The sequence below is a fragment of the Balaenoptera borealis genome, assembly GCF_965194805.1.
Source record: "Balaenoptera borealis genome assembly, chromosome: 16".
Taxonomy (NCBI): Eukaryota; Metazoa; Chordata; class Mammalia; order Artiodactyla; family Balaenopteridae; genus Balaenoptera; species Balaenoptera borealis.
The window spans coordinates 73,934,135-73,949,687 of record NC_138872.1 but is presented as its reverse complement, the minus strand read 5'-3'; the positions used below and the strand labels follow the sequence as shown (position 1 = coordinate 73,949,687).

General features: G+C 41.6%; 1 protein-coding gene across 2 annotated transcripts in view; it reads right to left on the bottom strand.

Annotated features, from left to right (window-relative positions):
* The window catches only part of CRCP (CGRP receptor component), a 91,512-nt gene that overhangs the window by 13,173 nt on the left and 62,786 nt on the right, over window positions 1–15,553 (bottom strand). The gene's annotated exons all lie outside the window — the stretch shown is intronic.

Here is a 15,553-nt window from a genome sequence, read left to right as displayed (position 1 = left end):
GAGGTGTGTTTGCTTCACATCTAGTGACTGAAGAAAAGGATTCCTCGGAGAACTCACCCAAGTACCCAAGCCTCAAAGATCTGGCTTTAAACATTCAACAAATCCGAAACCAACTCACAGCAGTAGTGCTCAAATAAGAACCTTCCCGTTTCCCTTTTCTCTCTTCCCTTTTTTGTATTCCATGTCCAAGCTAGCTACTCTAAAGTTAACTACTTGGACTCCATTCCCCACTTCAGGCTTCCCACCTGGGTCCCAGATTACAGTCTTCACCCTGAGAATCCTCTTAACCTCTTCTTAAGTCCCACCAGGTTTTCGGGGCCTCACTGAAACACGTTCCTTGACTATCCTAGCCTGGGGTGGTCTGGCCTTTTTTTCTGTTTTTTCTAGATTTGCTGTCACAGCACTCTGTGTATGCCCCTATGACCACAGCTCTCTTCACACTGTATTCTTTTAAAAAAAAAAAAAAAAGCTTTATAGAGATGTAATTCACATTCCATACAATTCACCCATTTAAAGCATACCATTCAATGGTTTTTAGTATATTCAGAAATATGCGCAACCATCACCATAGTCGATTTTAGAACAACTTCAGCACCTCCCAAAACTAAATCCTGTACCCTTTAGTTATTACCCCTCATCCTCCATCTCCCTCTAGTCCTAAGCAAACATTAATCTACTCTCTATAAATTTCCCTATTATAGACATTTCATACAAATGGAATAATATAATATATGGTCTTTTGTAACTGGCTCCTTTCACTTAGCATAATGTTTTCAAGGTTTATCCATGTTGTGGCACGTATCAGCACTGCATTCCTTGTTATGGTCAAATAATATTTCATTGTATGGGTATGCTACATTTTGTTTATCCATTCCTCACTTGATGGGCATTTGGGTTGTTTCCACCTTTTAGCTATTGTGAATAATGCTGCTGTGACATTTGTGTACAAGTTTTTGTGTGGACATATGTCTTCATTTCTCATGGGGATGTATGTAGGAGTGGAATTGCTGGGTCACATGGTAACCCTACATTTAGTCATTTCAGGACCTGCCAGACTGTTTTCCACGTAGCTGCACCATTTCACACTGCCACCCGCAGTGTCTGAGGGTTCCACTTTCTCCACAGTCTCATCAACGCTCATGTGTTTTTCTGATTAGCCATCTTGGTCATATGAAGTGGTATCTCATTGTGGTTTTGATTTGCATTTCCCTGATGGCTAATGATGTTGAACATCTTTTCACGTGCCCTTGGGCCATTTGTATTTCTTCCTTGGAGCAAAGTCTATTCAGATCCTTTGCCTATATTTTAATTGGATTATTTGTTTGTTTGTTTGTTTTTATTACCATTGCACTGTAAGAATTCTTTTTTTTTTTTTTAATTTTATTTATTTATTTATTTTTGGCTGTGTTGGGTCTTCGTTTCTGTGCGAGGGCTTTCTCTAGTTGCGGCAAGCGGGGGCCACTCTTCATCGCGGTGCGCGGGCCTCTCAGTGTCGCGGCCTCTCTTGTTGCGGAGCACAGGCTCCAGACGCGCAGGCTCAGTAGTTGTGGCTCACGGGCCTAGCCGCTCTGCCGCATGTGGGATCTTCCCAGACCAGGGCTCGAACACGTGTCCCCTGCATTGACAGGCAGACTCTCAACCACTGCGCCACCAGGGAAGCCCAAGAATTCTTTATATATTCTGCGGACAAGCCACTGATCAGACATAAGATTTGCAAATATTTTCTTTCATTCTGTGGGTTATCTTTTCATTTTCTTGAGAGGGAGCAAAGATAGCCCATAGAGGAATCGTATGTTGGGCAAAAATATCCAGGTCCTAGTGTCCCTGTCGTACGTATCATGGTCTGGGGCTGCCCAGTAAGACCCTGGCCTCGGTGTGAAAACTGAGGCAGATCGTGAGATGCAGATATCTGGAGGCTGTCAGCTACCTGCACACCTGGCAGCTGAAGGACACGTTCTTTCTTGAGGGAGACCCAACTATCACATCTCCATGGCTCCCAGTGTCTTTTGTTTTTAAAAGGATAATCCCATAAAATATATTTTCTTTCTCTTTTTCTTTTCTTTCTTTCAGAAGCAAGATGAGAAGAGGCAGTGCTTCTTCAGATAAAAGCAGAGTCCTCAGCCTGGGTCCTGCAAGCCAAGAGTGTCTGCAATGTGCCCTGGTGGTGTTCCCGGGATGAAGCAGTGTACCCAAGGGAGTAGCTCCGAGTGGACCAGGGAGGCCAGATGTTAAGCAGACCTGGAGTCCCAAACATACCAAAGACCCTTGAGCACGGGTCCCTCGGAGCAGAACGTTTGAGAAACCTGCAGGCCTGGATTGTGGGTGAAGACAGAAGAAGACAGACAGACAGAACCAGAGTCAAGGGTGAAGCCAGGTTCTCTCCTAGGTGAATGAGCCTGGCCTGGGGCCTGTGCTATGGTGGGTAAAAGAGCCCCCACTTAAACAAGACACCATTTCCTGCCTCCTTTCCCACTGCTTCCTCTTATGTCTTCTCATCCTATTCTTGCCTAGTTTCATATCAATACACTATTCTGTAAATTCATGGGGGACGCGGTGATCCCCCTTCAGAAATGAAGATCCCCTTTCAGGAATGAAGCACAAATTAACATTATCTATGGAGTGACCCCCATAGATAAGCCTCAGCCACCTTCAAGAATAGTAGCCTCAGCTGAGGAGAGCCACCTCACCCAAGGTCACATCCTCACCTCAGGCAGCCCTCATCTAAGGGCTGATTGACGTCAGAGGATAACAGTCAGGCCCTCTCACTCCACCTCCCACTTCAAACCAGCTCTGAAGGTTTGTCCCAGCCTCAGCTAGAAGCAGCTCAGGCTCGGGACTTCCCTGGTGGTGCCAAGGTTAAGAAGCCGCCTGCCAATGCAGGGGACACGGGTTTGATCCCTGGTCCAGGAAGATCCCACATGCTGTGGAGCAACTAAAGCCCGTGTGCCACAACTGGTGAGCCTGCGCTCTAGAGCCCACGAGCCACAACTACTGAGCCCATGCGCCACAACTACTGAAGCCTGTGTGCCTAGAGCCCATGCTCCACAAGAGAAGCCACTGCAATGAGAAGCCTGCGCACTGCAACGAAGAGTAGCCCCTGCTCACCGCAACTAGAGAGAGCCTGCGGACAGCAACGAAGACCCAACGCCGCCAAAAATAAAAAATAAATAAACAAATAAATTTATAAAAAAGAAGCAGCTCCGGCTCTAACAGAAACATCAGGAGATCCTGGTTACCCCTTCTCTCACTCCATCCTGCTCCACATCAAAGGAATCTCCCATCAGCATAGTTTCCAGTCTCGCAGCTTGGATTGGAATAGTCCATCCAAAGCTCTGGGCGAAGCCAAAAGTCACAATACATAGAAGCTTAGAGCAGAAGTCTGTTCAAGGGGATGCCAAACACAGGAACCGGACTAGATGCTATTTGTGGCTCTGCAGATCCAGCAACACAGGAGTGTGTGAGGAGGAAGAGAGAAACACGCCACTCAGATTGTATGGCACTTCTCAGGCTGCTCTTCTGGAAAATTCAGCCCCAGGAAAGCAACCAGCCTTCTAGCTGTAAATCAATTTCAGTTATTTCTTCCTTTCCTCCCTCACTTCCTCTCCTTCTCTTTCTTTCTCTCTTCCTCCCTCACACCTTTCCTTCCTTCTCATTCTTTGTTTCTTTCTTTCTTTCTCTCTCTCTTTCTTTCCATTCTTCTAACTTAATTTTTTCCAAAGATTAAAAAAAAAAAAAAAACGTATTACAAACACCTTGGAACACACAGCAAAGTACTAAAATGGAAAGACAACTACCACTCAGAGACAATCACTAGTAACATTCTGACAGCTCCTTTTGGCCTTATTAACATACAGTTCTTAAAAGTCGTAGATGAGGGACTTCCCTGGCGGTCCAGTGGTTAAGACTCTGTGCTTCCACTGCATTCATGTATCCAGAATGAATTAGGAAGAGATGTATCCAGAATGAATTAGGAAGAGATGTATCCAGAATGAATTAGGAAGAGATGTATCCAGAATGAATTAGGAAGAGATGTATCCAGAATGAATTAGGAAGAGATGTATCCAGAATGAATTAGGAAGAGATGTATCCAGAATGAATTAGGAAGAGATGTATCCAGAATGAACTAGGAAGAGATGTATCCAGAATGAACTAGGAAGAGATGTATCCAGAATGAACTAGGAAGAGATGTATCCAGAATGAATTAGGAAGAGATGTATCCAGAATGAATTAGGAAGAGATGTATCCAGAATGAATTAGGAAGAGATGTATCCAGAATGAATTAGGAAGAGATGTATCCAGAATGAATTAGGAAGAGATGTATCCAGAATGAACTGTATGTATTGTCTGGAGTCTAGACGGACCCTTGATATTTAGCGTGTGGTCCATGTGGCAGTAGCACCAGCAGCACCTGGGAATTTGTTGGAAATGCTTAATCTTACCTCTACTTCAGTCTTGCTGATTCCAAATTTTCATTGTAACAAGATCCCCAGGGGATTCATAAACACAGATTGAGAAGCACTGGTCTAGCAATTCCCAATGCTGCTACACTTTAAAATTACTTGGGTACCATTTTAAACATTGATGTCCATTTACATCCTACATGACAACAATTGATTCAGGAAAGAATCATCAGTGGAGCCAAAACCACAGGGCAAAATGTTGTTGGGAAATAGGTTGTTCCACACAGCTCAAAGAATTTCCCCACAGATGACTTACTAGTTATAAAGGGGAAAAAATGACCTTTACGGCAGAGAAATCTGGCAGACACTAGGCAAACAAGTGACACAACTTAACATCACAAATAATTAGTCAAAGTGACAGCATAAGCCTCCTGATAAGAACACGATAACACCTATGTAGAATTTCTGCCAAAAAATGATTAACCTGAATCTCATACTGCGGTTGCAAAAAACAGACAAATCCAAATTGACAATCTGCAGAACAGCTGCTCAGACTCTTCAAAAACTCGTCAAAAAGTTTCACGAGAGTCTAAAAAGACTGAGAACTGTTCTAGATTAAAGGCAACTAAAGAGACATGATAACTAAATGCACAGTATAATCTCTAATTACATACTGACTTGAGGGGGGAAAGGCTATAAAGGACATTTTCAGGACAATTTTTGGGAAATCTGAATATTAGTAGAATTGTATTAATGTTAAATGCTCCAGGTGTGATAATTATAATGTGGTTTGTGAAATTAATTTTCTTAAACTCAGCTAAAATTGGAGTTGGGACAGGCCTGTAGGGGGAGCTCTCATGACCGCCATGCATCATCAATTGCTCCAAACAGGAAGAGACCTCACCTACACCTCCCACCAGAAGGTGCCTCTACACTACTATCCAGCAGGGAGAAGAAGACATCTCTCTGCCCCATGACAGCCCAGCTAATCAAAGACTAGCAGCCCAACCAATGAGAAGCCACCATACTTTGGACTCCCAGCTTCCTCCAATGGATTCTTTGGTTATCACAGACCCTCTCAACTACCCCTTCCTTGTTCTCTGGATTTGCCTATGGTGTGCTGTAGTTCACACGTCCCAAATTGGAATTCCTCTGCTATCCCTAAATAAACTCACTTTTGCTGGTAAAATAGCTGGCTATTATATTATTAAAGTTGACATGTTTGGTGTCAGAAGTGGGGTCGAAAGGAGGTGGACCTGAGAGATGATGGCTCCCAGAACTGAACGAGGTACCTGCACCAAGCCCTTTATGCTCATTGCTTCCGTAGGTTACCACCTGTTTTCAGTTTGGAGTCTCATCTTGGTTTCCAAGCTCCACTCTTTTTGCATTTTGAGCTCTCGGACTTCATTTGGGATCTGGAAAGGTTTTGTTCTTTCTGGTTCAAGGCTTCATCCTTGGTGAGTACTCAGTTGCTTTCTGGAGCATGGCAGTGAGGTTCTCTTTTGGGGACCAAGCTAACTGGGATCTAAGATTTTGTTTTAGTCCTTTTGGAATCTGGGTTAGGACTCTAGCAACTTTCTTGGGTTTCCAGGAGAACTTAAGAAAATGAGACCCTGACCATCTAAATGCTCTGAGGGCAGCCCTCCTTTGGGGACTCCAGCTGGTTTCATGTTTAAAAACTATGGGCTCCCCACATGCACATTTTTAACTAAGTGGGCTGAGAAAACTAAAGGTAATTCAGAATTACAGTGGCCATTATGGGTAGCTTTCAGTCTTCCCAAACTCATTTTTTTTTATAAGACTAAATTGGAGATCCATGGTTTTAAAATTAAACAAAACAAACGGTATATTTATTTTTATTGGTACCTGGAAGCTTCCAAATACACACAAAACTCTAAAATTACCTCTTTGCAAGATACCGTTTCTAAATTGGCAGAAACAACCGAAAAACTAGAAAAGAACAAAATGACTGGGACTTCCTTGGTGTTCCAGTGGTTAAGACTCCGTGCTTCCAATGCAGGGGGTGCGGGTTTGATGCCTGGTTGGGGAGCTAAGATCCCACATCCCACATGCTGCATGGTATGGCCAAAAAAAAAAAAAAAAGAGAGAGAGAGAGAAAAGAACAAAATGACTTCTGAAACCTCGTACTTCTTGTGTTCCCCTCCCCCAGGTTCTCTGTCTCAGGGGCCATCTTGTGTGTCTTCTCTGCCCCCTTTGTCTCAGACTCCACCTTGTGCTCTGGCCCCACCCCCAATGCCACTTTCCTCTTTCCTCTGTGAAAACCAGCCCCTTTAAAATCGAACCCTCTGACGATCCAAATGCTAAACCCCTGGTTACTGTTTCTAAGTTATCTGGAGCAAATAAACAACTAGAAGGAAGGATTTAAATATCAACTGCCCTAGATTTTTGATAATAGGAGAAAAGTTGCTTTCTGTTTGTCTGTCTGTTGAAGCTTTTTGGTAAGTCACCCCATCCTGTTCAAAAGGGGGAACCTTGTTTTAAATAAGTCCAACTGACAGAGAACCCTTAAAAGAGAGAAGTCCAAACCCTTAGGGAGACAATAAAATGCATTCTTTGATTGGTATGCAGAAGCTTCTAAAAGACAAATTGACTCCATAAACAGTTCTAAAAGCATTCTTACAGCATGCCAGAGACACAATTTGGATCTAACTATTCTTTTGAGTTTGTATCTGAGACATGGCTAAAATTTAAAACAAACCTAGAAGGTCTCTGTTTGCATCTGTCTGTATTTTCATTTGTGTCTATGTGTATATATGTGTTGTAGATGTGTGGGGTTTTTTTTTCCTTTTCTACCTGTAGATGGTATTGCTAAAATTAATTTATAAAAGAGCTCTATTTAATTGGTTTAAAAACAAACAAGCACTTATATAAGTTAAAATATAACAGAGACTGGACCAGGTGCTTTTCAGGTTTACATGATCTGAGATTAATGTTGGTGAATGAAAGCTAGTTTGGGGTTTAATTAAAATAGGCATATCTTTGGAGTTATCAACACTGAAAATAATGCAGGCATACCATTTTTATTCTACTTGAGCTTACTGGTCAGATAAGTTCATGTTATCTTTGTTACAAAATTTGTCAGCAAGAAAAATAACTTGGTGTGATAAAAATTTTTGCAAGTGTTACAAAAATGGCTACATGACTGTTGAAAAGAAGTAAACTGGATGTGAATGAGATACAGGTTTATAAGTAATGCTTTTAGGTAGCTTCCCCAAATCTTTTTGGTAACTTGGAATCTTACAGTTTTGCTAAGTTAAGTGATGGGTAATCATTAAATATCTACATCATTCCCAAGTAAGATAAAATACTGATACATTACTAAAAATGGGTTCATTCACTTTGGGCTTCCTTTACAAACTAATTAAAGATAGTTGGATCTATTGGTAAGCATGCCATATTTTGGAAATTTTACTGTGGGGAAAATATGCTTTTAGGAATTATGAAATGTATGCAGAAATTTGTCAATAACAGACCGTTCTAGTGAAGTTACTAGGAATAATAAGGGAAAATAACTCTGTATGCAAGGAAAGAAGGATATGTGCTCTTGGCATTAAAAGGTATGAGGAATGGAAATTTTGTTGAGGGAAAGAAAGTAATTTTGTCCTAAAATGAGGCTGATTGTTTCACAATAGGAAAGAGGAAAGACAGGACAAAGCTAAACGGAAATAGTAAGTTGTAGAAGATTTCTGGAAAAAGAATCTTTGAAAAAAGAAACTTTACATGTGGTCAAGCTGGTGAAGATTATAAAAGTTTTGAGACTAAGCTTTAAAATAAGTGGTGTACTTATATAAAACTAAAACAATTTTCTTTCATTTGCTAAAAGAACAAGATTTTCTTGGAATATTGATCTACTCCTGATAAAAAATTGTGAAAGGTTTTTCCTTACCTTTAAGTAATCAGCTTAGAAAACAGAGATTTCTGTTTTACCAAAATTATTTCCTGTGCTTCATGTTGTCTTAATCAAGTCTCTCATTAGTTAAGAAAACGGAATCTTCTCAATATTAAAAGAGCTGGGCTCCCCTGGTGGCGCAGTGGTTGAGAATCTGCCTGCCGATGCAGGGGACATGGGTTCGAGCCCCGGTCTGGGAAGATCCCACATGCCGCGGAGCAGCTGGGCCCGTGAGCCACAATTACTGAGCCTGCGCGTCTGGAGCCTGTGCTCTGCAACAAGAGAGGCTGTGATAGTGAGAGGGCCGCGCACCGCGATGAAGAGTGGCCCCCGCTTGCCACAACTAGAGAAAGCCCTCGCACAGAAACGAAGACCCAACACAGCCATAAAAATAAAGGAATTCCTTTAAAAAAAAGAAAAAAGTTTAAAAAATAAAAGAGCTAAGTCTCCCTTACAACTATGTAATATTTTCTATTTGTCTTTGAAATCTTTTATTGTTACTTTGATCAAATAGATAATTAAGTATCATTTTATAATGATCTGTGGTCCTGTTTGTTAAGTTCTGTACCTATTGCTTGTTGAACCTTTGCAAAAATGACATGCCTGGGGCTTCCCTGGTGGCGCAGTGGTTGAGAATCTGCCTGCCAATGCAGGGGACACGGGTTCGAGCCCTGGTCTGGGAAGATCCCACATGCCGCGGAGCAACTAAGCCCGTGAGCCACAATTACTGAGCCTGCATATCTGGAGCCTGTGCTCCGCAACAAGAGAGGCCGTGACAGTGAGAGGCCTGTGCACCGCGATGAAGACTGGCCCCCACTCGCCGCAACTAGAGAAAGCCCTCGCACAGAAACGAAGACCCAACACAGCCAAAAAATAAATAAATTAATAAATTTAAAAAAAAATGACATGCCTAATAAGATGAGCTAGTTCAGCACTTTGAGGTAATTTCTAGCACTTACAACCTTGACTAAATATGGACTTTAAACAAGAAATGCCTGAGAGTTCTTCCTACCACCTTCCCTTGTTACTCAAATAGAGACTCAAGAGGTTTCTGATTTGTGTACTTCCCTCCCACATGGGACATAACAACCAGGGAAGATCCTTCCTGGCACCGAGGGACAAACCACTACGTGCAGAGATCCTGACTCTTTGATCAGCAATGCTTTCGAGGAAAGATTTTGATCAAAAGGGGGAAATGTGGAATCAATTAAAGAAACCTCAGCTAAGACTGGAGTTGGGACAGGCCTGTAGGGGGAGATCTCATGCCCCACCACACATCATTGATTGCTCCAAACAGGAAGAGATATATACCTACATCTCCCACAGGAAGATGCCTCTACTTTACTATCCAGCACAAGAAGAAAACTTCTCTCCACCCATGACAACCCAGGCAATTAGAGATTGTAGTAGCCCAACCAATGAGAAGGCTCCATACTTTGGACTACCAGCTTCCTCCAATGGACTCTTTGGTTATCACAAGCGCTTCCCAATTTCCTGCTTTTCCCTATAAAGGCAAGTCTCCCTTCCTTATTCTCTGGACTTGCCTATTGTCCACCATGGTTCACATATCCCAAATTTCAATTCCTCTGCTATTCCCAAATAAACTCACTTTTGCTAGTAAAATAACTGGCTATTATATTATTAGAGTTGACAGGTTATGTATAAGAGTACACTTATTCTTAGGAAATACATACTGAAATATATAAAGTGTCATGATATCTACACTTTATTTTAAATAGTTTAGAAAAAAATCCATATATAAAAGAGAGAGAAATAAAAACAAAAGTTACAAAATGCCAAACGTTAACATTTGGTAAACTTAGGTAAAGGGTCAGCACATTTCTTCTGTGAAGGGCCAGACAGTAAATATGTTAGGCATTACAGTCTCTGTTGCAATACTCAACTCTGCTATTTTAGTGTGAAAGCAGCCATATGTAAACAAACAGGTGATAAAACTTTACTTATGGAAAATCGTGTACTAATTTTATCTCATTAAGATTAGAAAACAACCATTTCAAAAATTTCCTTCTCTGAAAGGACATGCACCAAAATGTTACCAATGATGACTCCTGAAGGAGCAGGGAGTTGGTGAAAGGGAACTTTATGTTTTACTTTATATACTTCTGTATTGTTTAAACGTTCAAAAGAATGCTTTGGGTTTCTCTCTCTTTTTTTTTTTTTTCTTTAAGTTGCTTCTTGGAATAGTCAGCTTTTGCTGCAGTAACAAACAACCCCAAATCTCAGTGGCTTATTACAACAAATATTTGTTTCTCATGTTACATGAGGGCTGAGGATAGGCTGCACTTTGGATCCATGTACATTCTCACTCTGGGACCCAGGCCAAAGGAACAGACCTATCCGAAACATACTGTTCTCATAGCAGAGGGCAAAATCACTAGAGACCAAGCCAAACTATGCAATTTTTTGCTTTTAAAGTTTCTGCTCAGACATTATATGAGTCATTCCTGCTCACTTGCCAAAAGCCATAAGAAGTAACATGGCCAAACCTCACAATGGACCGCTTAGCAAGAAGGTATACATAATCACCTTACAGGGAAGGGAAGGAGTAATGGCGAAACAATTATATACTCTACTGTACGTCTGTTGAATTAATTAAATCTACTTGGAGGAAATATATATTTTTTGTTCTTATATATATATATTTCTATTGACTCATTTTTTTTTCTTTTCATTTTTTAATTCCTTATTTGAAGACAGAAGAGTTTTCAGCAATGCTTTTCAAACTATGGGTGCTAACCCATTAGTGAGTCATGAGATTACGTGGAGGCACAATCAACATATTTGTTTAAAAGGACAGACTAGAATACAATAGAAGAGAAAATTATAAGAGAACATTGCACATAGTAAAGATAAGGACTGTTTCATAAAACTTTGGTTTCAGTTACATATATATGCCCATATGCTGATATAAACTGTATTTTTTGTAACACCCCCGCTAATATCCCAGGAGGTAGTTACTCTGATTATTCACATTTCATAGATGGAGAGATCAAGGAAGTTAAGTAATTTCAAGGTCCTGCAACAAGTAAACAGCAGAACCTGGATTCATCTGGCCTAGGGCTTGTACTCCTGCTAGGCACTCACCAGCATGGCTTCCAAGAGGAAGGGCCAGGTCACTCAAAGGAGGCTGAAAACCAGAGCAAGTAGTAAAGGGCATGTGAGGTGTGTGTATGTTCTTGCACAAAAGTATAGACAGGATTCAGCCACTCAGAACAGTCCTATCGTAGTTGTCCTTTACTCAAGATACCTCATGGGGCTGCCCCAACCCTCATTCTCCAAGACATCGTTTATAGCCTTCATCGCTGTTCCCACACTGTCAGTGCCAAGAAAGTTCCTGATGGACTGTAAGGTTCTCTCCCATTCCTGGTAACCAGAGGCTGAGTTAGAGCCCCAAACTGTTCAGGCCTCTTATCCTGGCTCATGTGTGATCCAGGTGGGCTCTGGCCAGAACAACTGCTAGAAGGAGGGCTGGTTGGTGGGTGTGGCTGAAAGTTCCAACCTTCTAATCACTTGGTCTTTCTGGTGACCAGCCCCATCCTGAAGCTATCTAGGGGCTCCACACTATATCATCTCATTACCATAAACTCAGGTGTGCTAAAAAAAATGGGCTCCTTATGAGTAACTAAAGATAATCCCATCACTCAGGAAATCTCAAGGGTCTCAGGAGCTCTGTGCAAGGAACCGGGAACAAAGACCAAATATATTTCTTATTGTATCACACATATATAGTATGCTATCTTTTGCTCGAGAATGAAGGGAAAATAAGAAAATATACGTATATCTGATTATCATTACAAAATAAAACACAAGAAGGATAAATCAGGAAACAATGTCATTGGTTACCTACAAGGGGTGGAGGAGAATAGGTGGAAGTGATATTCCTCTGAGCATACCTTTTTTTATAGATTTGACTTTTGAAAGTATGGCAATATGTCACACATTCAAAAATAAAATTAAATCAATAAGAATGGAAAGGAGGTAATTTAAAACTGAAAGCAAACTGAAACAATGGAAATAATCAAATAAGCACCATAACCACACTAAAAAGAAGAATCAATTCAAGTAACTTAACACAGTATTTGACTATATACCCTCAAGTGGGGGCAGGGGTGTGGTGGGAGGGGGAAGAATTGGAAACAAATCCTGAACTCCTTTTGGTAGGTCTGTTGTTTGTAATGGTGTGGGCAAAGCAATTCAGAAACCATCTTGGATGTAATAAACTACTTTAGATGTAATATAGGATTGAGCAAATATGTTGATACGGTTGGGAGCCAGGATTCTCACTGAGGGAGAAGGGACATATACATACGGAGTGGGCAAAGCAAGAAATAACTCTGTGAGGAGGTATCAGTGTAAATTCATGATTTCTAAAATATGTATATGCATGTTGATATTATACATATGTATGAATATGCAAATATGTGTACGTATGTACATGTGCATACACAAGCATATATTTCCTAGCTCTGTCCATTGAAAGAGCCAGGAAGCAAAGGCACTCCAGTAGCAATGAGGACACCCAGTTCTCTGAACTTGTTCTCTGATACCTTCAGCACTAAAAGGAGTCATGCTCCTCACGGAAATGACTGAGTCCGGGCCTGGTACAAGATAGGCTTGGAACACCATCCAGGAAGTAAGGCAGCACTTTTGAAAAAATGGGGTTTTGAGGGCAGAATGGAAGATGCGGAGGGAGTGCTGGAGTCAACAAATCCGTTTCGTAACCATCGCGGAAAAGACTGGATTAGGGAAGAATCAGGGGACACTCAATCTAGGGGGCAATTTTGTTAAGGAAAATTTGCTTCGTCTCCCTGCACTGCTTATTCATTGCAAGGGAGAAAACACCAGCGATAATTAATTATATAGTATTTAGGTGTAAAGAGTCATGATGTATTTAACTCACTTTAAGATGGTTTGGGGGAAAAATGCATATTTTTGTACTGTGCTGCTTTTATTTTTGCAACTTTTTGTAAGCTTGGAATTATTTCTGGATGGTTAAAAAAACAAAAACAAACAAACAAAACAAAAAAACGCCACTACACGGAAAGTGTCTGAGAGTAAAGCTCATGAAGAATGCAGTTTTCATCTAAGAGAGGGTTGGGATCTGACTGAGTAATCACAGCAGATGAGGAGCTGAGCTAGGTGACCCCAGCTGATAGGATACAGAGGCTGAATCCCAGGCAGTGGAGGTGGGTATGGGCCTACTGGAGATGCCCAATTGTAGCTGGAGAGGTGAATGTCCACCATGAAGCCTGATCCAATAAGGCATCTGTGACTAATGCACACACCTGGCCTTGTGTGGCTTAGGCCACTGTCAGCCCTGGAGAATAAGCCTCCCACAGTGGAGATCTCCAGACACAGGTTCAGCATCTCCTATACCAACCTCATGTGATCCTGACCCACTGGAGCTTGTTCTTGGCTCCATTTCTGACTGTGACCCCTCCTGTGACCTCACCTGCATCTGGTGACTTCTCCCTCCTCCCAGCATTCAGACATTGGCTTTCCTCTAGGTTTTCTGGCTCAACATGCTGTGCCCTCACCCTGACTCCTTGGTTTCTCTATGACTCAGGGCTCTGGCTCCCTGCCCCAGGACCCCACCCTGCCCATGTTCTGTTCCTCCCAGCTAAGGCCCCAGAGGAGGAAAGAGTGGGAGTGTTTAACCCAGAACCTGCCAGGTTACTAAGACCACCCCCCCGACCCCTATCATTGAAAGGACAACTTGGGACTTCTGGTTCTGTGAGCCCAGCTACTGACTCAACCACACCTGCAGAACACTGCAGATACACAGTGACCCAATAAACTGTAAGCACATCAGTCTGGGTAGCTGGTACTCTATCAGGGGATTGGTTCCTGACTGCAGAACACACCCAGCATGTCACAGCCCATAGCCCTGAAGTCTGCCTGTTCTTCCCCCTCTCAAGGTCGCGGGTGTTTGGGAAACACAAGGAAGGAGCATCAAAAACAGGCTAGCTCAATAGACCTGATGCTTGGAGCCCCAAGTTTCCAGCTAACGGTTGCTTTCCAAGCTCTAGCACATGGGCTCTAGCTCTGGAGCAGACAGTCCTGAGTCTACTCCCATTTCTACTGCTTGCGAGGAGTCCTTACACTGTTGTTTCACCTATTCAGCTTCAGTTTCCTCATCTATGACATAGGGATAATGCATGGTAAGCACCTAGCGCAGTATCTGGAACATGGCTGGTGTGCAAAAATAGTAGCCATTGATTCAGGAAAGAATCGCTGATAGATGCTTAAATTAGTGAGTGAAAGTCTGATGAGGAAGAGGATATTTACATAATCTTAAAATATCTCTCCATAAATTAGTTAGTAATTCTAAAAGGGAAAATAATCAAAGGACACTATCAAGAGAGTGAAAAGACAACAAACAAATGGGAGTAAATATTTGCAAATCATATATCTGATAAGGAATTAATACCCAAAATACATAAAGAACCGAACTTCTGCAACTCAACAACAAATACAATTCAAAGGACTCAAATAGACGAATATCCAAAGAAGAAACACAAGTGCTCAATAAGCACATGAAAAGATACTCAACATCACTAATCATTAGGGAAATGCAAATCAAAACCACAATGAGATAACGCTTAATACTCATGAGGATGGCTGTTACTAAAACAAAAGCAAACCGGAAAAAAACAAATGTTGGCCAAGGATGTGGAGAAACTGGAATCCAAGTGCACTGCTGGTGGGAATATAAAATGGTGCTGCCACTGTGGAAAAATGGAAGAGCCATTGTGACAGTTCTTCAAAAAGTTAAAAACAGGGAGTTCTCGGGTGGCCTAGTGGTTAGGATTCCAAGCTTTCCCTGCCATGCCCCAGGTTCAATCCCTGGTCGGGGAACTGAGATTCTGCAAGCGCAGTGCGGCCAAAAACAAAAAAACAAAAACACACACAAACAACAAAAAAAGTTAAAAATAGAATTACTGTATAATCCAGCAATTCCACTTCTAGATATATACTCAAAAGAATTGAAAGCAGGGACTCAGACAGATATTTGTACACCAATGTTCAAAGGTAGAAACAACTGAAGTGTCCATCAGTAAATGAATGGATCAACAAAATGTGATATATACATACAATGGAATATTATTCAGTCATAAAAAGGAACAAAATTCTGATACCTACTACAACATGGATGATCTTGAAAACATTATGCTTAGTGGAATAAAGCAGACACTGAAGGACATTAAGTACTTAGAATAGG